This window comes from Haliotis rubra, unplaced genomic scaffold (genome assembly GCF_003918875.1).
Source record: "Haliotis rubra isolate DU_JTF1 unplaced genomic scaffold, ASM391887v1 Scf963, whole genome shotgun sequence".
Classification (NCBI taxonomy): domain Eukaryota; kingdom Metazoa; phylum Mollusca; class Gastropoda; order Lepetellida; family Haliotidae; genus Haliotis; species Haliotis rubra.
The window spans coordinates 289,395-317,237 of record NW_025767705.1 but is presented as its reverse complement, the minus strand read 5'-3'; the positions used below and the strand labels follow the sequence as shown (position 1 = coordinate 317,237).

General features: G+C 41.0%; 1 long non-coding RNA gene across 1 annotated transcript; it reads left to right on the top strand.

Moving 5' to 3' along the window:
• Positions 1–9,034: 9,034 nt before the first annotated feature.
• On the top strand, positions 9,035–27,514 carry LOC124265148. Its single transcript, XR_006895354.1, has 3 exons — positions 9,035–9,044; positions 17,974–17,984; positions 27,200–27,514. It is a non-coding gene; the product is annotated as an uncharacterized LOC124265148 (long non-coding RNA).
• Positions 27,515–27,843: the final 329 nt, after the last annotated feature.

The following is a 27,843-nucleotide window of genomic DNA, read 5'->3' as shown; positions in this document are numbered from 1 at the left end:
CTTTCTTTACAGTACTTTTATATCTCTTTTTCCATACGCAGGCAATACCTACACGATATCAATCTTAGAAAATCTCCACGTTTCATTATCCGATTTAAAGTCATTTTATATCTTCCAGACAGTTTGAACTCTCTTTAATACAGTCGAAAATCCACTTTTTACAGCACTTTTTATCTTTTATACAGAGCGAATGCTCTACTCCACCCTTAGAAAATTCCTACGTTTATTATCTATTTTAGATGCTCTTCACATGATCTTATGATCGAGGAAGGGCAGATATTATAATATTCCATATTGTGCAAATTTTGTGCACTAAATGTAATTGAAGATGAATTCCACTTTTTGCTGGTATGTCCTTACTATGCTGATTTAAGGACAAAATATCTACCACAATATTACTATTCACATCCTACCATGTTTGAATTTAATTTGATAATGAACTCTAATAATACAACTTATATTCGTAAATTTGGAATGTATATCCACCATGCTTTTGAACAAAGAAAATAACGTTTGCAAACATTGTGATTGTATGCCATTATTGCTTTTATATTTTGTACTATAGGCCTGTGGCCTCTTCAGTAATGGAATAAAGAGATTTGAAGACATCCTTAGTATGCCGTAAAATACATCAGGAGTAAATATTTATATTTTTACTTTACCTCCGAAGCAGGTGTAAATGTACTCCAGGAGTATAAATACTTACGTGAGTAAATTAGTTTTGTGAAGTTTACACGGTCAATTTACTTACCATAAGTACATTTACTTACATAAGTAAATATACTCCTGTAAGTAAATGTGTGCATGTAAAAGCGGCTTTTAAGATGGCATCACCAAACTACCAGTTTGAGTTTGAGAGTTTACTTGCAATAAAACCTAGCAAACACACAATTATTTTTCCAGCCTGCAGTCTGCAGAATAGACTTACCGGCAAAGAAGGATAAGTTGAGCACCGACCTGACAATTGGCCCGTATTAACATGTATGAGAGCCACCCACTGGCCCTTGCCATTGTTAGCGAAGGGGCCCAAGGTTGTCCGCGATCATGTGTAGTACTACACCGACCACGTGAGAGTCTCATGAGCAAGGCGTGTGCAGCTACGCGCGGAATCAATTTCATCGTCATGTAATGCACATGCACTAGCCTACATCCGCTCTACCTTCCACAAACCAAATTGGCATGCTCACTACCTACTTCTCGTAAACGCGTTCTCTGCGCCGGACCAACTTATCCTTGTTTGCCTCGCACTGCTTGTAGAAGTTGATCTTATGCTGTGTGGTGCACACACAGTTATATCAATACCAACAGTAATCATGAAAGTCTTCACCCATCAGGATATAGTGTCTTTTGACGCTCTTCTGTGTGGTTTAGTTGGGGTAGTGAACAAAGCTGTCTGTGCTCCACGAAAGTTCCTTTGTCCTTCTCAAATACTGATTCATAATATTTGTAATACACAGTTCTTGGTCTGGGTAGCTATTAAGGGTGAGCTCAGCTTGATGATGCCCATGTCTTCTTTGTTTTAACAAGTCACCAATTCTAATGTTCACATCAATGTCTGACACATGCACATCCCTACAATCAATAAGATGAAGGGATTGTATTCTCTGTCCTGAAAGAAGCAACAGTGTTGTTACTAACTTCAATGTCAGCAATTTCAAGGATTAACTGACATCCAAACTCTTTATGCAATTCAGAACTATCCTTATATCCCATGTAAGGTTTTAACGTAGCAAAGCTGGACAGAGACTTAAAGTATCTTTCATTAACCTGACAATTTTGGATGTTGTCAAAACACTACACTATTCTGTAACACTATCACACGAGACAGAGCTGTCCTTGCAGTACTTACAGTTGAATACCTCAAGCCATTCTTATACAGTTCAGCCAAAAAGTCTAACAATATCCTAAAGGAGGAGAAAAGGGTCATCAGCATCTTTTTAGTGCAAAACAGCATCCATCTTTGGAGGTAACCCCCATACTGTTTGTGTGTGGAATCTCTCCATGACTGCAGAATGAGGTCTGCAGCAGGTTCTGAAATTCCATCAGTTTGTACTGCTTCCCTGATAATATGACGGCTGCTAGTCTCAGCTTTTTGTACAGGACATTTCTGGCTGTTGGACGGTTGCTCAAGGGAAGGAGGTCTGGTGATCTTGGTAGTATCCTTGGGCAGTCGGTCAGTAATTGCAATACTTTGCTGAGCCAGGGTTGTGTTGGCCAGTTTGGAATCACCATCAGTACATCGGCTCCTTCTCCCTGAATCTTCCATAGGACTCGTCCGATAACACTAAGTCCCAAAACAATGAAAAAGCATCTACTGCTTCAGCTTCTGGGTCAGGGTACCATGACACATAACGACTAAGTTGTCTGTCTAGTAGCAAATATATGACGAGATGGAATGTCAAAGAGGCATGTTAGTCTTCCAAACACTGAAGAGTCTAGTTTCCATTCCTTATCATCTGTGGCATTTCTTGACTGCCAGTCAGCTTCAATATTCCTCATCAAAGGGAGGCGGGCTGCTGAGATCCACACGTCTCGTGCTATACACCATTTCCACAATGTTGGTATTTTTTATTATAGGTTATTTATATAGCGCACATGTCCACGCAACTAGTGCATGCTCAAGGCGCTGGTATTTTTCTCCTCGATCATTGTATGTCAATCTAAACGGCATATCGTACTATCAATATCAACTTCATAGGGAGTATACAACTCTTGCTGCCACTAGGCGCACCGAGTTATTGTGGCTTTCTCATCCTAACGAGGTACCCATTCACAGCTGGGTGGACTGGGACATATAGTCAACGTACTTTGTCCAAGGTCACTGCACGTTGCTGTACCCGCAACTAGGTGTTTGCACGTATTCATGTGGCCACCATCTGGTCATATACCAACGGATTCGTGGGACCTTTTAAGTGCACAGGGTTGTGTACTGTACACTAGGGATTATGACAACACGGAAAGAGACTGCACACAAAGTTGACTCCAAGGTTTTTACACCAGGTCACAGGTGTGCTCAATCCCGGCACCTCAACTTCGCTGGATCACTAGCATGACGCCTTAGAGGTGTGTGTGTGTGTGTGTGTGTGCGTGCGCGTGCTTGCGTGCGTGCGTGCGTGCATGCGTGCGTGTGTGTGTATGTGTGTGTGTGTGTGTGCTAACGGTAGCAACCGGGGATACATTGGTATCTATACACACCCTTCAACCGGGGACACACACGAAACCGGGGACGTCCCTGGTTGAGATACTGAGTAAAAATTGTTTCCGCGACCCTTTCAAGGCTAGAAAATGTAGTTGAAACTGTATCTTGTCCCGGCCGCATGTAAAATTTCACAAGCGCCTACACACACACATTGGTCGAACTGCCGTGTCTATACACACGTATCCCCGCTTACACGGAACGGCAATGATTACCCTATGGACTCGCCGACGTATGAATACGAATGTTTTCCCGGTTCTCGCTCAAAAAGTCAACACAAATTATCTCCCTTCTTTCTATCCAATCAGGTTAAATTATTTGTAGAAATGTAGTTTTTGATGTGACGTTTAATGGCTAGCTGAACGGGGCGATGGAGACGCCACTTCATTAAAATAACTGAGTCGTGTATTTGCGCATCGCGCAGGGGAAGAAGTTTAGTTTTCTCTTTTGTGATCACTTTTGAAACAACGTTGCTGACTAAATCTGGAATCAACTTGAACGCTTCAATTAGAACAGATATATGACAGGAAGTATTGTGGGAAGAGAATGGGGTGACGGGGAATTCACTAAAAAAGTCGTGTATTATGTTTTTCTCCTTTTTTCTGCCTCTACTAAGGACAATATTCAACAGATATATGTATTGAATTACTCCAGGAGTATAAAAACTTAGGCGAGTAAATTCGTTTTGTGAAGTTTACATGGTCAATTTACTTACCATAAGTACATTTACTTACATAAGCAAATATACTCCTGTAAGTAAATGTGTGCATGTAAAAGCGGCTTTTAAGATGACATCACCAAACTACCAGTTTGAGTTTGAGAGTTTACGTGCAATGAAACCTAGCAAACACACAATTACTTTTCCAGCCTGCAGTCTGCAGAATAGACTTACGGGCAAACAAGTATATGTTGAGCACCGACCTGACAATTGGCCCATATTAACATGTATGAAAGCCACCCACTGGCCCTTGCCATTGTTAGCGAAGGGGCCCAAGGTTGTCCGCGATCAAGTGTAGTACTACACCGACCACGTGAGAGTCTCATGAGCAAGGCGTGTGCAGCTACGCGCAAAATCAATTTCATCGTCATGTAATGCACATGTACTGGCCTACATCCGCTCTACCTTCCACAAACCAAATGGGCTTGCTCACTACCTACTTCTCGTAAATGCGTTCTCTGCGCCGGACCAACTTATCCTTGTTTGCCTCGCACTGCTTGTAGAAGTTGATCTTATGCTGTGTGGTGCACACACAGTTATATCAATACCAACAGTAATCATGAAAGTCTTCACCCATCAGGATATAGTGTCTTTTGACGCTCTTCTGTGTGGTTTAGTTGGGGTAGTGAACAAAGCTGTCTGTGCTCCACGAAAGTTCCTTTGTCCTTCTCAAATACTGATTCATAATATTTGCAATACACAGTTCTTGGTCTGGGTAGCTATTAAGGGTGAGCTCAGCTTGATGATGCCCATGTCTTCTTTGTTTTAACAAGTCACCAATTCTAATGTTCACATCAATGTCTGACACATGCACATCCCTACAATCAATAAGATGAAGGGATTGTATTCTCTGTCCTGAAAGAAGCAACAGTGTTGTTACTAACTTCAATGTCAGCAATTTCAAGGATTAACTGACATCCAAACTCTTTATGCAATTCAGAACTATCCTTATATCCCATGTAAGGTTTTAATGTAGCAAAGCTGGACAGAGACTTAAAGTATCTTTCACTAACCTGACAATTTTGGATGTTGTCAAAACACTACACTATTCTGTAACACTATCACACGAGACAGAGCTGTCCTTGCAGTACTTACAGTTGAATACCTCAAGCCATTCTTATACAGTTCAGCCAAAAAGTCTAACAATATCCTAAAGGAGGAGAAAAGGGTCATCAGCATCGTTTTAGTGCAAAACAGCATCCATCTTTGGAGGTAACCCCCATACTGTTTGTGTGTGGAATCTCTCCATGACTGCAGAATGAGGTCTGCAGCAGGTTCTGAAATTCCATCAGTTTGTACTGCTTCCCTGATAATATGACGGCTGCTAGTCATAGCATTTTGTACAGGACATTTCTGGCTGTTGGACGGTTGCTCAAGGGAAGGAGGTATGTTGATCTTGGTAGTATCCTTGGGCAGTCCGTCAGTAATTGCAATATTTTGCTGAGCCGGGGTTGTGTTGGCCAGTTTGGAATCACCATCAGTACATCGGCTCCTTCTCCCTGAATCTTCCATAGGACTCGTCCGATAACACTAAGTCCCAAAACAATGAAAAAGCATCTTCTGCTTCAGCCTCTTGGTCAGGGTACCATGACACATAACGACTAAGTTGTCTGTCTAGTAGCAAATATATGACGAGATGGAATGGCAATGGCATGTTAGTCTTCCAAACACTGAAGAGTCTAGTTTCCATTCCTTATCATCTGTGGCATTTCTTGACTGCCAGTCAGCTTCAATATTCCTCATCACAGGGAGACGGGCTGCTGAGACCCACACGTCTCGTGCTATACACCATTTCCACAATGTTAGTATTTTTTATTATAGGTTATTTATATAGCGCACATGTCCACGCAACTAGTGTATGCTCAAGACGCTGGTATTTTTCTCCTCGATCATTGGATGTCAATCTAAACGGCATATCGTACTATCAATATCAACTCCATAGGGAGTATACAACTCTTGCTGCCACTAGGCGCACCGAGCTATTGTGGCTTTCTCATCCTAACGAGGTACCCATTCACAGCTGGGTGGACTGGGACATATAGTCAACGTACTTTGTCCAAGGTCACTGCACGTTGCTGTACCCGCAACTAGGTGTTTGCACGTATTCATGTGGCCACCATCTGGTCATATACCAACGGATTCGTGGGTCCTTTTGAGTGCACAGGGTTGTGTACTGTACACTAGGGGTTATGACAACACGGAAAGAGTCTGCGCACAAAGTTGACTCCAAGGTTTTTACACCCGGTCACAGGTGGGCTCGATCCCGGCACCTCAACTTCGCTAGATCACTAGCATCACGCCTTAGAGGTGTGTGTCCGTGCGTGCGTGCGTGCGTGCGAACATGATCAGAACAGAGGGCCTGTAGGACTGCAACCTGCGTGAAATTTAAGAACATTATGGTTCTCCTGTTCTTCACTTGACCACAGTCCCCTAGTTTTCCTATCACTCCTCCACAACCAGACTGGGAAGCATCTGATTTTATCGCCAAAGTTGGTTGATTCTCTTCTAATGGTTGGGGAAATTTTCCTACATTGTCTATCCGCCATTGTAAGTCATAACACAAACGTCATCCAATGTCACTGGCCTATCATAATCCCCTCTTGAGAATCTTAACACTCTATGTTTGGCAATCTCCAAATGCGTATAATATAAATGTGCTTACCTTACACCATGTCCACTCGCATTTAATTGTGCTATCAGAGCAGCCATATTTCTAATAGACAAATTGTTTATTCTCAGGAAGTTCAAACACAGATTCCTAATTTTCTCTACTTTCTCACCTGTAAGGTTCACAGTCACTTTTCAACTATCAATATCGAACCCCAAATGCGTGCTACACGTCACTGCTTGGAATACTGACTTCCCAGGATTAACGGTAAAACCTAAACTGTCAAGAATATTTACTGTTTTATGCACATTTTCACTGCAGTGTTCCATTGTGTACCCTAACAGTAAAGAATCGTTGATATAGGCGGTGTTTGAAAAACCTCCCTTTCTTAGAGCTGAGAACACTGGTTTAAACACTTTTGTGAAAATTCGAGGGGCTGATGAGAGTCCATTGGAGAGACAAGTGAATTGGTATAACGCACCATTTCAATAGAAACGTAGATATGTCCCCACGCATCCCATTTAAATAACATGCATTTCTGAAAAGACATCAGGAACATCTTTTATTGCTTCAGAACCCATGGACTCTGTTAAGTTGTGAGGTAAAATCAAAGAGGACGCCATCAGCAACAGGCACATATGACGTCATGTCACGTGATACCCCCACTGCTCATTAAGTGTCGCGTGTTTCCGTAATAGGCGGCAAGACGTGTACGTTTTTTGTGTTTTTATTGCGATTTTACAAACTGTTTGTCCAATTTTAAGCCCGGAGGGTGACTTTTAGAATGCCTTTACCCATATGAAAAGTTTTGTTTTCGTTAGTGTTCTCCTTTAACAACTCAAGCATACTGTTGACACAGCGCATGCGCACATCTCAAGGAATTCCGAAAATACGGAATAGGGAAATGGAATTAAGATTCATTACCGGACCAAGTTATGCAAGACTGCAACGTTTATAACCCGTTGGGATATTTCTAAATATCTTTGCCTGGAAATGCTGCAAAACGATCATTGGGTTTGTGTAAACGTGTCATCAGGATCACATTATTTTTGTGTGTAACAAGAAAGTTTCTCACATAATGCGGTGTCGTTTATAGGGTAGGGGGTATTGTCTGCCGCCTTCTAGAGAAAATAGCTGGAAAAAAGCCGGCAAATTTTGCTCGGTTTTCTTTTCAGTAGTCTTCCGATGTCTTTCTGTTACTTGTATTACTATCAATAACTGAACTTCAGTTTTTTATCAATAAATAACACTTGTAAACACGTGTTTGTGTTCCATCCAGAAATCCGTGGTGCTTGGACAGGCAGTCACGCTAACATGCGAACGTCTCTGGCCTCATGCAGAAGAAGAAGCAGGTCTAGATTTACCTCAGCGCCTGAATCCCCTACCTCATTGGGGACTCCTTTTTAGATTACATCTGGTTCTTTCTTTCAATCAAAAACGTACTCCAGGTGTAGGTAGATCCCCCTGGATGAGAGACACATTTTACAACCATGAGGTGACATACCTTAATTACATGAATGCAAATATTCTGCTAGGTAATTCATATTTGGGAGTCATAATGTATTTTCGGAAATACATAATGTAATGAGATAGTCACAGTGTTGTAATACCCTTCACGTTTGCATAAATGATACAACACAGAATACATAAAACATTCAGCATCTTTAATTGTTAAATTGTAACAGGGTGGCTGCATCTGCTTTTGGGTCTGCGTGTAAACTCAGCACAATCCTAGGTATTATCGGGTTACCCAACAAAAATTCTCAAAAGAGGTATGCTTTCAAGGCACTACGAGTTATCTCCCTTCATATAAATTTGGGAGCAGTTTCCAATGGGGAGAAGGATGTTTTCTAATTAATATTCAAGTCACAGTTACAGTGTCACAAATACAATTGTCTTATATTGTAGAAAAAGAATAGTGTAGCCTATTATCTTGAATAAAGTGTGATTATATTGTAAAGTCAAACCACATCTTCTGTTATTCAGCTGTGACCTGACCAAGGCCGTTAGAGCTGGGGAGGCATTAGTGACAAGAGAATATTTTTTCCGAAAGAAAAACACGGTGAGAAATGTTTACGAATCTGCTCATGGATGTTGGTTTCTCATTCACGCTCTAGCGTATTCATTCAGTCGATGCGACAGGTTGGTGCACAGTTGGGGAGTACGCTTGAATGGACACTACGTCAGACTGTTTGAATGGACAGGCCTCTCACATCTCGCGTACACACCAGAAGCGACTTCAAGGTCTGAATTCCCGACCTCATTGGGGGCTTCTTTTCAGATGAAGTTCAGTTCTTTCTTTCGATAAAAAAATATTGTAAGAGGCTTATCATTAATATAGGTTTGAGCTGACAGACGTACCGTCTCATATGCTCATTAAATTGACTGGCCTCAACAAAAACGAAACAAGCATTATATTACTTGTACATCGTAGTGATATTTAGCAGGTGTTCTTACATAGGAACTACTACATTCAATCTCTCAAAGATGTAATTTGTATGCAATATGCATCAAAATGTGATGTCTGTTCATCTACTACAGATTTGTGCAATGTTTGCAAGTTACCAGTTTCTTGGCATGGATGTCAGTGTATTACCAGTAGGGTTAGACTTGGTTTGGTTTGGTTGTTGTTTAACGCCGTACTCCAGCTAGATGACGACGGTCCGTTAATAATCGAGTCTGGACCAGACAATCAGGTGATCGACAGCATGAGCATCGTTCTATGCATTCGGGATACGATGACGTGTGTCAACCAAATCAGCGAGCCTGACCACCCGATCCCGTTACTTGCCTCTTATGACAATAACTGGCTGCTGAAGATCAATTCTAACTCAGGTCTGCTCTGTAAAACGTGTATGAGCACTGGTGCAAAAATCACTGTTTGACACCCTGAATGACAGAAGGACACATATGTCCCTTTTCTTCTCTATCCTTTACCTTGATATCACCCACTGTCATTTAGGGGCACTCTAAAGTTAAAGCGTTCGATCGTCACTTAGAGGACCTGGGTTCGATTCTCCACCTGGTTGCAATGTGTGACGCCTATTTCTGGTGTCCTGGAATATTGCTAAAAGTCATACTTACTCACTGTTATTTGCGAATAGTGTGATAGTGACTATAGTCCTTTTATAAAATAGTTCAATTTTTTTTATATGTATAATTATGCACATAGATGTTAAGGTATTGTCTCTGGTATACAATTGTGTTATATGTTGTTTTATCGCCACGTGCGCTTTTGTCTCAAACGTTTGACGATTTACTCGTTTCCATTTGTATCATTGAAACAATTTATTCAAACTTATGACAATAGTGTAATGGAGAATGTTAAACGGTTGCTTATATTTCTGCAAAAATTTAAAAAATAGATACATGTATTACCCATCCTATGTACACCTATGATACTTCTTACCACTATCGTGAAAGTTGCATGCAAAAAACGACATAAAAAGACAAACCGACCAACCGACCAACCAACCGACCATCCGACCAACCAACCGACCCGTGAACCCGCCAAAAGGAAAGGAACTTCTTTGCATCTTATCTTGTATGATGTTTAGCAGAAATAGCGACATAATACTGAGCAATGTCAAATCCAATATTAAAATGTTGTCGTTTCTTTAGGTATAATATTATTTATCTTTGAAAATAGCATCAAATTCTGTGTAACAAATCGAGATGTTTTTAAATACTATGAACGAAAATTAGATAGGTAAAATATGCATTCATACTTCATGGACAACTTCTTTATTACATTGTGTACCACTCTTGCTTGACAACGGTATAAGAATCAATACCGAAACGGCATAATAATGATGATAATATAATGCAGAAGTTGCTATCCATGAAGTATTCTACCTTTCTTATTACTCAGCGTCGATTTCTTACTCCCATCTCACGTCTGAAGAGTAGTCTCCCTTGCACCATTAATGTCAACATACAAGCAGCTGTATTAGCAGAAAAGTATTGGACGACGCGATTTAGACTTCCGGACTTGATTGTTGACGTTGTTGGCGTTGTTGGAAATGTCTTGTGACGTCAAGTGGGAATGACGTCACACCTGAGAAACAACGTATATCATTCTCCTACGACAGCGGTATTGTTTGATTTTTATTTAACGCCGCACTCATCAATATCCCAGCTATATGGCGGTGGTCTGTACCTAATCGAGCCTCGACCAGACAATCCATTGATCTACGGCAGCGGTAACAGCTAAGTCATAACTGCGCCAGAGTCTGACCCGCATTTGTGTCGTACGGATTTTATGAAGCTTTTGTAAGAGGTCGTGGACAGGTCCCGCTCTTCTGGAGAAAAGACCTGTGAAGATCCGGGTTAGAATTGATCTTCAGTAGCCCATGCTTGTCTTAAAGAGGCGACTAACGGGATCGGGTAGTCAGTCTCGCTGACAGGGTACAAGTCATCGTATCCCAATTACCTAGGTCGATGTTCATGCTGTTGATCACTGGATTGTTTAGTTCAGACTTGATCAATTACAGACCGCCGCCATATAGCTGGAATATTGCTGAGTGCGGAGTAAAATTGAACTAATTCACCCACTCCGTCGAAAAATAGATATACTCACCATAAATAGTGGTTTAGTTCCACTGAGCGAATGAGTATGTTTTTAGCAACATTCCAGCAATATCACGGCGGGAAACTCCAGAAATGGGCTTCACACATTGTACCCATGTGGGGATTCGAACCCGCGTCTTCGGCGTGACAACCCACCGCTTCAACTACTAGGCTACCCCACCGCCCCTTAGTTTCCCTGAGAAAATATCCTAAAACGTGTATTTCGATTTGCGTACCGATCCTTCACATACGTTGTACGACTCCGCGTGCTGTCATCGAAGCGCTTCGGAGAACAAACGATGCAGCCACTTTGATGTATAAAGATGTATTGTCATAAACCTTACAGTTGTAGAAGAATATCGATGTAACCATGTAACACATTATGCAGAGCTCACCGAATAGCTTCCAAGAGACTTTTATTTACGATTATGCGTGTTTGTTTACAAACAAGAGAAACGTCCGGTCACGTGATATGCTAAAATTATCTTGATTCAGTAATGCTGTGTCATCACTGCGTCTGAATGCGCAAATCTAATAGACCAATCAAGACTGTCAATCAAACCTGGCGCATGCGCCAACTTAAGCCAATCAGAAAGATGAGCGCTCTAGTAATTTGTCAGACTTACTTCCGGGACCGGTAGATGCCTTCGAGTTATGCCATTCTCACTGGCGATATTTCACCTATTGCAAGGATTTGATGTGTGCCTTTAACTAAACCCATGCGGTCAGAGCAAAAGATTTGATTGGATAAAGGAGTACGATGTGCGTCTCGCTCTGTCGCCTTATATTTTCAGGGCGATATAGCGATGACCCTAATCAGTCACCATACTGCAGCATGTGGGAGTTTTATTTTGCTGGTATCAATGCTTTAGGGGAGAACAAGTTTGATTTGATGTGGGATTATTACATTTCAATGACTGAAGATGTAAGTGGTGGGACAGAGTCATGGATTTCACACAACACCTGGTATGGTCACAGTGACTGTAAGTACAATCATGTTTGAAATATTTCCTGTTCCAAAGTTTATAGAAGAGTAGCAGTCTAAACGATTGTATAGTTTCTTTAGTGGCTTACTGAGAAAGTTGTCAGATGTTTTTTGTTTTCCTCCCCATATTATTATTAAACACTCGTTTGTTAACTACTTATGAGTTTGAGGTGGACCTTGTATATGACGCCTAAGACTGTCTGGTGCCACGAAGAGGTCGAAATTTATCTTCACACATAAAGCGGACGCTGTCAAAAGCTCTCGACGAAAACTTAAAGGCAGGCCATTTTCATGTGCAGAGCAGCTGCCAGAACTTGGTCTAAATGCCCCTGTTAAGGGAAACAAGTTGTTAGAACCTCTGAGTGTTTATATCGGTTGATAAACTATGCGTAGGAAACGTCCTCCAAATGTTGGCTGGACCACCCCCTTACAACACCTCACAACAGAGCTCCGATAACCACAGCAGGAGCGAGGCTCAAGCAGGAAATCATAATTGAACATGTATCAAATACGACGCCATATGAAACCCGTGTACGGATGTAAGCTTGATTATTCATCTGAAAGACTCGAAGGAAGAACATACTGAGACAGTTTCTGGCAATGGTTATACTGAGAACAATCGGCCTTTCAGCAGGCTAAACATGTGAGTTTTTGTAAAGATATTACAACAAGAACTGTGAATGAATTTCATCACTGTGAACAATATCTGGACTATGACATTCTCAGAAAATATACCTGTGAGAACTCCTATATTGCCAAAAGCTGAAAACCTATGATTGCCGGTATCATAGAACTAGCTTGTAATAACGCTACTCCACACGGATAGATCTTATGAAATATAACTGTGACACTGTACAATGGGCGAGTAACGTGTTTGTCATCCCGAGTTCCATATCGAAATAAAAGGCGTATTATATTAATTATAAATATCTTTATTTTCTCTCAGACTGCGTCTGGACTACTTACTCATGACATTATTGGATTACAAGGGAAAAAAATAGGAAAAGGGATAAAGTTTGAAATCAGTGGTTATGAATTGTCCTTCACATACAGGATTGGAGTGGGTAGACTTCCGGGTGGCGTTGGTCTGTCGGGGTACACCAGGAATGACGTACACACATTGTACCCATATGGAGAATCGAACCCGGGTCTTCGGCGTGACGTGCGAACTCTTTGACCGCTAGGCTACCCCACCGATAGACAGCACCAGATGTATAAGATGTATAGACTGTAAGGTGTTCAGGTGCCCAACACATGCAGCTATAACCATGTTATAGCCATTACGTACAAAGTCTTGACATTCCTATTCATTTCCTTCCTGTTGTTCTGTTCATGTGTAGTACACGTTGTAGTTCAGTTGTACATATCTGGGAGAAAGTGTCCTAAGTTGGTGAACTTGTACAGGATCCCATTGATCTTTTATGAATAAAATATGTGTAAAACAAACACGTTAGGACATAGAAAACATTATACCAGATTACAACGCTCGGTCCACTCTTGCGCCAGGTGACAGGGAATTATGTATTGTTCATTTAAGTACAGATATGCAACATTTGATAGACATCAGTGTAGTGTAGACAGATCTTCATTCTTCAACAAGTACATTCATATCTACAATACATTGCAAATTACATTTTTCATACACCACAGATTATGAGTTCGATGAGTCTCAGTTCATGACACAACCAGCTGTGACGCTTCACAACTATCTACCGCCTGGACGCTGCGTCTGGTAACGTCGTGGGCGACTGCGGTTGCCTCCCGCAGGCTGGCCACGTTGTTTGAGGTCATCCTGCACAGCAGGCAGAGGCAGAGTCATATTGGCCATTCCCCTCACTCCTTTCTGGGCATTGTATCGGCAGACCCTGGGACGTCATCTGTAATTGGCAAACAGATATTTTATTTACGTTTAACTGATGCACATGTTTAAAAGAATATATATATACAGACATACGACTTGGCACAGTAAGAATATGATACAGCGCCACTCGTAATAAGTTATGATAGACGATGAAATCATACAAGCAGGCATTTATACATATATAAAGGCGATGGTTTATCCATATAAGACATGTTTTCTACGTTGTAGTATTAAAAAGCAAGCTTTGACAGTAAGATAGCACTTAATGTTTTATGGTCAATGACAGTGGCTTAACATTTGTGAAAAGAGTGATTCTAAAATCATCACATAAGGGACATTGTAACAAAACATGCTCTTCGTCTTCAATGAATTTATTAGTTAAAACAAACTATATCCTGAACTATGGGTCATAAAAGTCCTGACAACTTTCACAGAATTAAAACTCTTTACAGTGAGTGAGTTAAAGTTTATAGTCACAGTGGCAGTACAAAACTCTGAACAAGATCTGTAGGTACGGAGCTTACTTCTACTATACACGTCATTATCATTCCATAAACGTTCTTGCCATATTTTAGCATACTGGTTTATTATGGAATCTTGCATATCATATGTGTATATATATAATTAGTATTTAAACAACTGGTGATATTTGAAATACGCTGCATATGTAGGAGAGCTATTTTTTTCTTTCCCCCCCCATTGATTCCATTTTTTATGATCAGCAGCAGGTATTTCCGAGCATAATAAAACATGCTCATATAAACGATCAGACATATTTCTAAAACGACACATCCGTCTAACTATACATAACTGTTGTGAGACATTAGAGAGATACACCCTGTGTCCCAATTAATAGCAATATTCGGTGCATATTTACCCAAACCGAGGAAAACCCTAACAGCTCTGTGATGAACTGCGTTGATTGTAGACACATCACCATTACCCCACAAAGGCACCGTACCTGATCACAGACCACACAGAGGAATAAGGATAAGTGTTAAAATGGATACCTCACATTGTCTTAAACAAGGACTGTATTCTATGTTATATCTATGAAGGTTGATCATTGCTCAAACAGAGAAGCTTGTGTTGACATCTGTGGTATTACAACAAGGTCTGGTGTACCTCACTTTACAACACACAGTTGATCTCGTTGTGTGTACATGTCTTCCCAGAGATAAAGATGCAGTAGTTACATACGTGCAGACATGATGTAATATAGGAGGAAGGTGCTGAAGAGAACGAGATTTAGAAAAAGAAACGATGTTCTTTAACAGAGGCCAGGCGGTTTCATTAGTCCTTTGAACTCATGTTTGAACTTCAGCACGATTGTATTAATATATATCACCAAGACGTTGGATCAAATATGAGTATTATATGAACAAAGCATTACTGTTTTAATACTGTTGACTCTGCCACTGTGGCCAGTATCTACAGGTCACTACACCACACCGTCACACATCTCTTCCAACTATACTCCCCACAATAACATCACACTCTCAATATACTCCACTGAGTGAGTTAGTAACCGTACCCCCTGAAGCACGCGTAGTCTGTTTCAAAACACACCCTATGTAAGATTAAAAGTCAGATTCAGGTCCAAGTTATAAGAGACCGCAACGTTTATAGCCCGTTGGGATATTTCTAAATATCTTTTGCCTGGAAATACTGCAAAACGACCATTGTGTGTGTAAAGGTATCATCAGGATCAGGAAAGTGTCACCACATTTGTAACATAATAGTTCAGTAGCCAAATCACCAGAAAATGTTGTTATAACTTTCATTAATGTAATAAAACAGAATAAATAAGGAATGAATTAAAATGAGATTACCTTACAATAAAGAAATTGGTATCTTGTTGATGTAAATTCAAGATCGCCGTCGGACTCTGCACTTTTGCTCGCCTTTCGGTCGCAAGTTTATCAATTTGTGTATGTGAACTTCGTTGTACATGATAAGTTAGTATTCGTAATCATACAACTGGTCGGTACTTCTCCCTTGATAGACAATCTAGCGTCGCTGTTCGGCTTGTCCCGGAATAACACGAGCTGGCCACGAATGCACCATTCGTCACCACTCGCCCATTTCCGTAACCTCCAAGAAGACTCGTTCGCCACTCGATACTTGTTATGTGCGAAAATACGACAAACCAATCAGAACGCGCGTAAATGAGCGCGGTGCTTTAATAAATATAATCCCGAGTACTTAAATCGTTTATGGCATTATGTCATTTATTAAAAGTAATGAAAAATATATATCGTCATATTGAAAGTACAAAGAATTATAATCGCTACGAGTTTCAAAACAATAATATCGTATTTGTATGTAACTAATCAACCTTTAATCTTTTTAACACTGGGCTTTTTATTTCATAGCTCTGGGGATATTTTAGTCTGAGTGTTTTTGGTCCTTCATATTTTTCAGCGAATTCATTTGAAATTCCACCAGGGTGTGACAGCAAGGTAACACGAATGTTCAGTTTGAGAAATATTTTTAAAGTCATTTTTGAGTATCTGCTTTTGGGATTTAATGGAGCTGAGTTTTGTATATTCAATAAAACAATTCCCATTTGTGATAATTAAACCCTATTAAGAAAATTAACATAATTGGAAATATAAGGTGAACAGCTGGTAATAATTACATTAGAATATGTCTAACAAATATGTTTTTCTCCTTCTTTTAGTTGTATCAAAGAGGTTTAATTATTTAAAATAAATAAGTAAAAAAAACCCAAAAACAACAACCTAGCAATACAATGTACATGTACTTCGGTGATATTAAGAAACTTTGGAATCAATCAGGGATTGAGTTATCGTTCTTTTTTAAAGTAGTTCTGATGTTCATGCGCCAATATGAAATCCTTCCAGAGGGGCACGAGTCGCTATTCGGCTTGTCCCAGAATAACACGAGTTGGTCACAAATGCGAATGCACCTGATGGTTTGATTTGGGGATTGTGGTTGAGACAAACCCGGCTCATTTAGCTCAGCTTACTGACAGTTTTCTTCTCAGATGTCCTTCGATGTCAGTCTGTTACTGGTGTTTACTATCAATAACTGGACTTCAATTTGTTATCAGTAAATAACACAGTGACTTGTAAAAACACTGTTTGTGTTGCATTCAAAAATCCGTTGTGCATGGACGGGCAGTCACGTCCACAAGCGTACCTCTCTCGTCTCATGCAGAAGCTGAAGAAGAGTGAGTGAGTTTATTTTTACGCCGTTTTAAGCAACATGCCAGCAATATCACGGCGGGGACACCAAATCTGGGCTTCACATTGGGCTTCGGCGAGACGAACTTTGACAACTAGGCTACCCCACCGTCCCAGCTGAAGAAGAAGCAGGTCCTCAAGGTCTCCATCCCCTACCTCATTGGGGACTCCTTTTCAGATTGAATCCATTTCTTTCTTTCAATCAAAAATATATTTGAGACTCTAGCACGTTAGTCTAGGCGTGAGCTGACAGACATCTTTATTGCTTTCAGCTTCCCGACCCAATGTGCCTCGACCGCTGTTGCAGCTTCATTGAAAAGGTCGTTTATAAGGGAATACTTTTGTCATGCTTGTAGTGAATATTGGTTTAGAATATCATCATTTGTTTAGCCTCCAAGCACAGGGGCGTGTCACGCTTAGAAACAACATTAGAAAGACATATAGGTATATAGACCCTACCCTAGTACTATATAAAAGGAGCCTTTTAAAAATTGTTAATGTATTGATCCATCGTTTGGTGAGAGAGAGACCAGCCTAACAGAGACTTTGAGTCAACAACAATCAATATAATCACTTACTTTTGTCTTTGAATGTGTTCAGTCATGTTTGACTGACTGACTGAGTTTGGTTTTACGCCGCTTTTAGCAATATTCCAGCAACATCACGGCGGGGGACACCAGAAATGGGCTTCACACATTGTACCCATGTGGGGATTCGAACCCGGGTCTTCGGCGTGACGAGCCAACGCTTTAACCACTAGGCTACCCCACCGCCCCAGTCATGTTTGAAAAACGTACTCCACGTGAGGTTAGATCCGCTAGGATGAGAGACGTATTTTGTAACCACGAGGTGACATAACTGAATTAGATGAATGCAAACATTCGCTAAGTAAATCCCATTTGGTCATAGGTGGATCCAGAGAGATGTGTGTGTGTGTGTGTGTGTGTGCGTGCGCGCGCGCGAGCTGAAAGTTTCTTAAATGACCATTGAAACTCTCGAGAATATGGGTGACATTAAAACTGAACTGTAAATATATTCCACCTATATGACGGCGAAAACCCAGTGATCAACAACATGAGCATCGATCTACGCAAATGGGATGCAATGACATGTCAACCAAGTCAGCAAGCCTGACCACCCAATCCCGTAAGTCGCCTCTTACCACAAGCATTGGTTACTGAAGATCAATTCTAACCTGGATCTTCACGGATCTAGCAGTTAGGAAATGTTAGTCATACAATATAAGACAACAGTACTACAGTACAACCTTATAACAACAAAAGTATAAATATAGAAACAATGCAATATGCCCCACTTCTCTACTGAGAAATAAGACAAAATCAATAGACTTCAGAATTAGTGAAGTTCTATTTAAAGTTGAAGTGAAGTTGCCCTGAATCTTGTAACAACATTAACACTACCAAACATGGCCACCAAGGCTCTACAGTTCAACCCTCTTTTCATATTTGTAATCAAGTTAGGTAGGTGATTTGAATATGTATTCTGATCTTTTAAACATTTTCAAATAAAAACTTTTTAATGAATACTTTAGGTTCTTTCAACGCGCTTACAATTTTCAAAACTTCAGAAACTATACAAAAATCAAACAGCTTTTTGGTATTAGCCCATGAGGATGAACAACCAATTTTCTTATCAACAGTCTTCTAGTGTGGCAGTTTCTGATGGAAGGAACAACTCTGGATTCAAGTTTTAGAGGTTTATCAGTGTGTGGAAACTCATCAGCACATGGATGACACCTGGAGGCCAAGTTTCATAACTGGAGCCAATCTGAGATTTCAGTTCCTTCAAAACCTGAATTCTTCACAATGGGGTCCGATTTTCACTTAAACTTGACTGGGCAACACATGCCCAACATTCCGTAGTGTCCAGCATAGAGTCTACACACGGAGGCAAGGACAGCAGTGAATGTCGTCGTCAACTTGACCAGATGAGTGAGTGAGTGAGTTTAGTTTTACATTGCTTCAGCAATATTCAAGCAATATCACGGCGGGGGACACCAGAAATAGGGTTCACACATGTAGGGAATCGAATTCGCGTCTTTGGCTTGGCGAGTGAACGCTTTAACCACTAGACTACCCCCAACGCCCCTACCAGATGAAGTTGATGAAGTATCAAACATCCTTTTTGATCTTTGCAACAGCTAGTATACAGTTGTGTTTGTTTTATGTGGAAAATCCTCTACTTGAGATAATAGGAAAAATGCATTTGTGGTGGTGTGTGATCTGGTGCATGAAGCAGTTGGATTAGAGACCGTCTTCGGCAGCTTGACTCTTGAGAGTTTCTAGAACTTCTGTCCCGCCGGCAACAAAGCATGCGTGACACATTGCCTCTGTTCACCCGGCATGTTCTCATTTCGCCAACGTCCCAATTCGCCTACAGTCTTAAAACAACATTTCATGGTATGTCGACTGTTGATTACGCAGTGGTAAACTAGTGTCACCCCTATGATTTAATAGTGGACTCTTCTAGTTAAAGTTGTTGAAGGACTAAAAGAATTTAGTTCTGTTATTTGTCAGTTATTTATTTATTATGTTTTTTGTCATTTCCCGATCACAATGATATTCCCATCATATCACAAATTCACATCATATCACATTAGTATTAAGGAAGTTAACTTGTGCACATGTCCATTTAGGAGATAAACATACTATGTTGGAAAATTAGAGGTTTATAATGAAATTATAATAGCTCTAAATTTGAATTAAAACCCTACGTATAGTGTGAGGTTTTAAATACTAAGATCAGAGCTATTATAATTTTATCTGTATTCTACCATAGCCGTGTTATTAAGATTAAAAATAATACATACTGTATTGGAAAATCACTGAAACGTGATTATATACCTCTGAATGACTTTGATTAACCACAATCCAGTATTTACTGAAGGCATGGTAGAATCTCACTTCAACTTGATAAGGTGATCAGCCGCGACGAGGACCTAAAGGGGTGATTTTCAGAACAAATGTATTATGTTACCTACGAATACATAAAAATACCAAAATAGTTCGAGCGGTTTGAACATTTGTGATGTGTTTTCTTTGAATACAAATGTCAGTTGAAACATTTGGTAGATAAAATTTAAGGTGTAATGATTTTAGTGCAATTGCTATTTCCATCAGTGAAAATGACATTGCTACTTTTCGATAGACACAGAGACCAAACAAAGAGAAAGCATTACGCTGGTTGTAATCAGTCTTTATTCACATTTCCTATGCATTTAGATAAACAATTTCCAAACTGTTCGATGTTTCAATATACCAGCTATGTTTCATGTGACATATATAAACGTTTATGAAATGTAAAGAATTATGCGATATTTGTTTCATTTTTTTTTTAAATTCCACCCAAAATGTAGTTTTTGATGCATTTTCAAATATATTTGTACTTAGCGAAAGTTCCACCCGTTGTCTCCCAGATGAATGAGATAGATATGTAACAATGATTTGTTTGTTTGTGAAAAGAACACAAAGTGGTGCTATATCACTTACACCAAACAAAGGTACCAAAATGGTTCTATTTTCGTAAAGCTTGAGGTTATAAAACATAAAAGAAACCATGATATGGCTTCAGAGTTTCTATAGTCATTAACATATTGTGCATGCAGAACAACAGTGAATTTGGATGTTAACCAGCATAAAACCCATCTAATCACAGGATATACAAGGTATGATGTTGGTATTTGTAGGTAATTCAGAAAATGAGCCTTCAACTTCACTGATCCACGAACTTGTCACTTCTAGAGTTTAGTGATGGCAACTGATTTTCATAAGAGGCAAATATGTTGACTTTACATTGGTAAAAAGAATGACAAGGTGCAAGCGATTCTACCACAGGCTACATGGTATGTCAAGACATCATTGAACAAACCATAAAGTGACATAAGCGTCACTGACTTACAGACCAACTTGTAGGTAGTTATATTCATTGAATACACAATACCGTTTTAAAAAGTGGTCAAATGTAACACATGTTATGTTTGGGATTGCACTTCCTCAGTAAGGTACAGATTCTAGTACTTTCGTTGGGTTGAGTCCCATCCGGGGTTCGAACCCACACTCTCAGAGTCAGGCTTCTAATCCCGAGCACACACACGTGGAAGCCTGCGATGGCTGAGTGGGTTAGATGGCTGACTTTGTGTGCGGGCAATTAGGTGCCTGACACTGGGCGTGTGGGTTCGAATCCGGGATGGGACTAACCCAACAAAATTACAAGAATCTGTACTTTACTGAGAAAGTGTAATCCGAAATATAACATGTGTTAAATAATATTCATATTTTTGGATATTAATTGTTCACAGTATACAGACGGGAAGGTGCATACATTTGCCCTGCAACTGTCATCGAAACAATGTTTCACAGAGGTTTCAACTAAGTTTGTTCCCTACGTTTGAGTGAGTGAGTTTAGTTTTACACCGCACTCAGCAATATTCCAGCTACATGGCAGAGCTCTGTAAATATTCAAGTCTGGACGGGGGCAGTGGGGTAGCCTAGTGGTTAAAGCGTTGGCTCGTCACGCCGAAGACCCGGGTTCGATTCCCCACATGGGCACAATATGTGATGCCCATTTCTGGTGCCCCCCGCCGTGATATTGCTGGAATATTGCTAAAAGCGGCGTAAAACTAAACTCAGTGTCAGTCAGTCAGTCAAGTCTGGACCAGACAATCCAGTGATCAACACCATGAGCATCGATCTACACTTGGGATACGATAACATGTATCAACCAAGTCAGTGAGCCTGACCACCCGATCCGTTAGTCGTCTCTTAAGACAAGCATGGGTTACTGAAGATCAGTTCTAACCCGGATCTTCACTACTGTTTATTTCATGTTATATCTATGAAGGTTGATCATTGCACCAATAGAAATGCTTGTGTTGACATCTGTGGTATTACAACAAGGTCTGGTGTACCTCAGTTTACAACACACAGTTGATCTCGTTTTGTGTACATGTCTTCCCAGAGACAAAGATGCAGAACTTACGTGTAGACATGATGTAATATAGGAGGAAGGTGCTAAAGAGAACGAGATTTAGAACAAGATACGATGTTCTTTATCAGAGGCCAGGCGGTTTCATTAGTCCTTTGACTTTTCAGCACGATTGACGGATTTAACTAATATATATCACCAAGACGTTGGATCAAATATGAATATTATATGAACAAAGCATTACTGTTTTAATACTGTCCACTCTGCCACTATGGCCAGTATGTATAGGTCACTACACCACACAGCCACACATCTCTTCCAACTATACTCGCACATCTTACATCACACTATATCTCAATATTCCCCACTGAGTGAGTTAGTAACACTACCCACTGAAGCATGGGCAGTCTGTTTCAAAACACACCCTATGTAAGATTCAAAATCAGATTCAGGACCAAGTTATGAGAGATTATAACCTTGACTGGAAATACTGCGAAACGACCATTGTGTTTGTATAAAAGTGCGGTCAGGGTCACAATAATTCTGTGACTGTCAGGACAGTGTCTTACACCACATTTGTAACATAATAGTTCAGTAGCCAAATCACCAGAAAATGTTGTTATAACTTTCATTAATATAATTAAATAGAATAACTAAGCAATGAATTAAAATGAGATTACCTTACAATAAAGGAGTTGGTATCTTGTTGATGTAGATTCAAGATCGCTAATACAGAATGAATTTGCTGTACTAAACCTAGACAGGACCTAACCTAACCTAACCTGCTCAGGAAGTCTGCCCGATACTATACATCGCCAGTTCATACGGAGATATGTCGGTCTCGCCGTAGTGGGTGGATTTGGGGCATGATGCGGAGAGTGGTTGAGACAAACACAGCAAATTTAGCTCAGCTTAGTGACAGTTTTCGTATCTGATGTCATTCTGTTACGGGTGTTTACTATCAATAACTGAACTTATTCTCTTTGATTTGAATGTGGTGATACGACAAACGTTAATGTGAAGAAATAAAGTTGCGACATAGTCTCTGTCAATACTGCATGATGTGTCCATTCCATAACAAACTGTCCTCACTGAAGAAATCCCATCAGTGTCAGAGCGTTAGCACAGTAGATCCACAGGGTGAAAATATACCGTGAGTATGACACGTGACACATCAGAACAGGCCAAGTAAGATAGGGGTGTCAGATGTCTGAGATCCATATAACCTCTCTTCCCTTTACGTTGATACCACCCACTGGCATTTAGGGCACTCGGGTAGCTGAGTAGTTAAAGTGGTGGATCGTCACTTGGAGGACCCGGGTTCGATTCTCCACATGGTAGCAAAGGTGATGCCACTATATATAGTGTCCTGGGATATTGATAAATGCAGCTTAAATCCATACTTACTCACTGTCATTTGGGCGTGCGAATAGTGTTATAGTGACTATAGTACTTTAAGAAAAAATGATTGTCACAAAAATAGCTCTTTAGCCACAATCACCAAGAGCGAATCGCCCAAACACACTCCAAGAGTAGTTCGCCCAAACACACCATCTGATAATAGGATGCTGCATGTGCTGCATGGGGAATACATGTGCTGTTGTGTATTTAAGAGAGTGATTGGAGAGGAGTGGTAAACAGATGATATATTTGCTTGAAGTGGATGCATGGGCTATTATGAGCCGTAAGTATGGTTTTTGTATTTATTGAACATTTGTGTTTTGAGTGTAATTTTCACTTTGTGTGGTATGTATTTGATATGTGACAAGAGAAGTATTTCATGTTGAGTTAACAAAATATGCAGGTGATTTCAGTTGGTAATGTAATTACACTGCTAATAGTGATATTGTAGCTATATACGTTCAGAGTTTGCAACTTTCATAGAAGTTACATTTCATATTAAAATAGATGCTACACCCAGTATCTATTTTGTTCCAGTATTGATGTTGAACATCAGGTTCAGGGTAGTTGTTGGCTATTCGACGCACGTCAAGTATTTAGCTTTGTCCTAGCTACGCTTACATGTTTTTTTCGTGTGTGGAGCAACGTCAGCTGTGTGGAACGTCGTCAGCAACGTCGTCAGCTGTGTGGAACGTCGTCAGCAACGTCGTCAGCTGTGTGGAACGTCGTCAGCAACGTCGTCAGCTGTGTGGAACGTCGTCAGCAACGTCGTCAGCTGTGTGGAACGGTCGTCAGCTGTGTGGAACGGTCGTCAGCTGTGTGGAACGGTCGTCAGCTGTGTGGAACGGTCGTCAGCTGTGTGGAACGGTCGTCAGCTGTGTGGAACGGTCGTCAGCTGTGTGGAACGTCGTCAGCAACGTCGTCAGCAGCAACGTCGTCAGCTGTGTGCAACGTCGTCAGCAGCAACGTCGTCAGCTGTGTGGAACGTCGTCAGCAGCAACGTCGTCAGCTGTGTGGAACGTCGTCAGCAACGTCGTCAGCTGTGTGGAACGTCGTCAGCAACGTCGTCAGCTGTGTGGAACGTCGTCAGCAACGTCGTCAGCTGTGTGGAACGTCGTCAGCAACGTCGTCAGCTGTGTGGAACGTCGTCAGCAACGTCGTCAGCTGTGTGGAACGTCGTCAGCAACGTCGTCAGCTGTGTGGAACGTCGTCAGCAACGTCGTCAGCTGTGTGGAACGTCGTCAGCAACGTCGTCAGCTGTGTGGAACGTCGTCAGCAACGTCGTCAGCTGTGTGGAACGTCGTCAGCAACGTCGTCAGCAACGTCGTCAGCTGTGTGGAACGGTCGTCAGCTGTGTGGAACGGTCGTCAGCTGTGTGGAACGGTCGTCAGCTGTGTGGAACGGTCGTCAGCTGTGTGGAACGGTCGTCAGCTGTGTGGAACGGTCGTCAGCTGTGATGTCATGGTGATGTCATTGGGTCGGCAGTGTAACCAAAAGACTTTGGTAAAGTTGTTACATTGACTGCGTGAAATAACTCAGTCTTGTGGTGGACACTCATGCCCACGTTATGGTGGACACTCAGGCCCACGTTATGGTGGACACTCAGGCCCACGTTATGGTGGACACTCAGGCCCACGTTATGGTGGACACTCAGGCCCACGTTATGGTGGACACTCAGGCCCACGTTATGGTGGACACTCAGGCCCACGTTATGGTGGACCTCAGGCCCACGTTATGGTGGACACTCAGGCCCACGTTATGGTGGACACTCAGGCCCACGTTATGGTGGACACTCAGGCCCACGTTATGGTGGACACTCAGGCCCACGTTATGGTGGACACTCAGGCCCACGTTATGGTGGACACTCAGGCCCACGTTATGGTGGACACTCAGGCCCACGTTATGGTGGACACTCAGGCCCACGTTATGGTGGACACTCAGGCCCACGTTATGGTGGACACTCAGGCCCACGTTATGGTGGACACTCAGGCCCACGTTATGGTGGACACTCAGGCCCACGTTATGGTGGACACTCAGGCCCACGTTATGGTGGATATTTAGCCCACGTTATGGTGGATATTCAGGCCCACGTTATGGTCGATACTCAGGCCCACGTTATGGTGGATGTATATCTGTTTGGAAACATTTATTTGATTATTTATTGTATGTTTGGTACGTGTGAATAGTGTTTGCGTGTGTGGATTGTGTGCACATGTAGTTAGGTTGGTGAGTGGTTGTTGGGAGCAGTGAGATTAATTACATGAAGTAGTTTTGTTCATAATAAACTTTATTTATTTTGTTTACAATTTCGTGTTTTTGTTCGGGGTCAGACAAGCGTGTGACAATGATTATGCATATAGATTTTAAGGTATTGTCTCGGGGGTATGGAATTGTTATATGTCGTTTCATCGGCGGAATAGTGGCGTCGAATATTTCTTGTGGTTAGTTTTAACTGGTCCCTTCCAGTTATTTTGAGAAATTTCTTGAAATGCATGAAACCTGTGTACAGATGTACCCTGGATTGTGCACCTGAAAGACTTGAAGGAAGAACTTTCTGAGACTGGTCCTGGCAATGGTTATACTGAGAGCAATCTGACTTTCAGGTGGCTAATACACATGTGAGTGAAATCCTACAACAAGAACAGTGAATGAAGTTTATGGATCAAACAATATCTGGACTAGGTCATTCAGAAAATAAACCTGTGAGTACTCCTACAATGCCGGAAAGTGAAACCTATCACTGCCTGTATCACAGAACCAGCTTGTAATAAAGGTACTCCACTCGGATAGATCTTATGAAATATAACTATGACACAATTGGGTGATCGAGTGAGTGACTATAGCTCTGTGATGAATTGCGTTGATTGTAGACACATCACGATTATCCCATACAGATTCACCGCAGCTGATCACAGACCATACCATAGTGTCGTATAAGAATAAGTGCTGAAAGTGTTAAAATCCATACCTCCTATTGTCTCAGACATAAGTAGTCCTAAAGCCCTGGTGGCAGATTTAGCCGCCGCCTTTGCCGTTAAATCATAACCTCAAGTGATTAAGCTTAATGAATCTTTATAACACCAAACCCTAACCTTCCCGTTAGAACCTAGACCAGACTATCTCTTAAATGAACATTTTTTCAGAAACATCAGTTCAGTTATATTCATAAATTCATAAAATATTATATAAGGAGCTCACAGACTTTCTTCATTTTCAGAGACTTAAACTGTGGTAACCTAAACTTGCCACATGTGTATTGAGTATATTTGTTTCAGCATTTGTATGGGTGGGATGTGACCACGAACAAATATTTTATGTGTGCTTCACATTTATGCACACGATTCATGCCCAAGCGCAGATATCAAAATGTAATTTTACAACACGGGTGGCTGAAAAACGATATTTTTCTGACACGAATGTTGTAAATACAATATGACAACTACGCGAGTGTGTTGATTTCCTTGTGTATCCTCTAATCTTCAGAAGGCTTTAATTACAAATTAGAGTGTTTTACCGGCAGTTCTAATGTTGAAGGCGGTCTAGATATAGCCCGGGCGCGTATGAATACAAATAATGCAAGGTCAAGGTCGCTGCAAACTAGCAGGAACTGTTGCAGGTCTAACAATTTAGCGCTAATTTAAAACAGTCAAATTCTGACAAGTATATGTAAAATGCTACTCACTGTCAATTTTTATTATTTAGTGTTAGTCCTTACTGAAATCTCGTGTTTATTAGTGTTGATAAATGTGTCAGACCGTGGAAACGAGAGTAACTAAAGTTGTAGTAAACATTGTATCCGTAGTAAAAAGTTATGAATGAAAAAAGTAGTCCCGCATTCCGATGTCACGTGATTGTCTCAAGCGGGAAATGAAGTGGCCTCTAGGGTTCATTACGCGTGTGCTACGTATCGAAAATATGTCATCACTTATTTTAACACATATTGATAATAAATATTTATACATACTCTTAAAACTTTGGAGATAATGAACATGTTAATACGAGGTATGAGAACAAAAATGCTGGACACTGGCAAAATGTATCCTTAAGCCAGTGAGTGAGTGAGTGAGTTTAGTTTTACGCCACTTTTAGCAATATACCAGCAATATCACTACGGGGGACACCAGAAATGAGCTACACATATTGTACCCATGTGGAGAATCGAACCCGTGACGAGCTAGCGTTTTAACCACTAGGCAACCACACCGCCCCCATTAAGACAGAACCAGATGTGTAGACTGTCAAGATGTTGAGGTGCCAGACACGTGTAGCTGTAGCCATGTTATAGCCATAAGGTACAAAGTCTTGCCATTCCTATTCATTTCCTTCCTGTTGTTCTGTTCTTGTGTAGTACA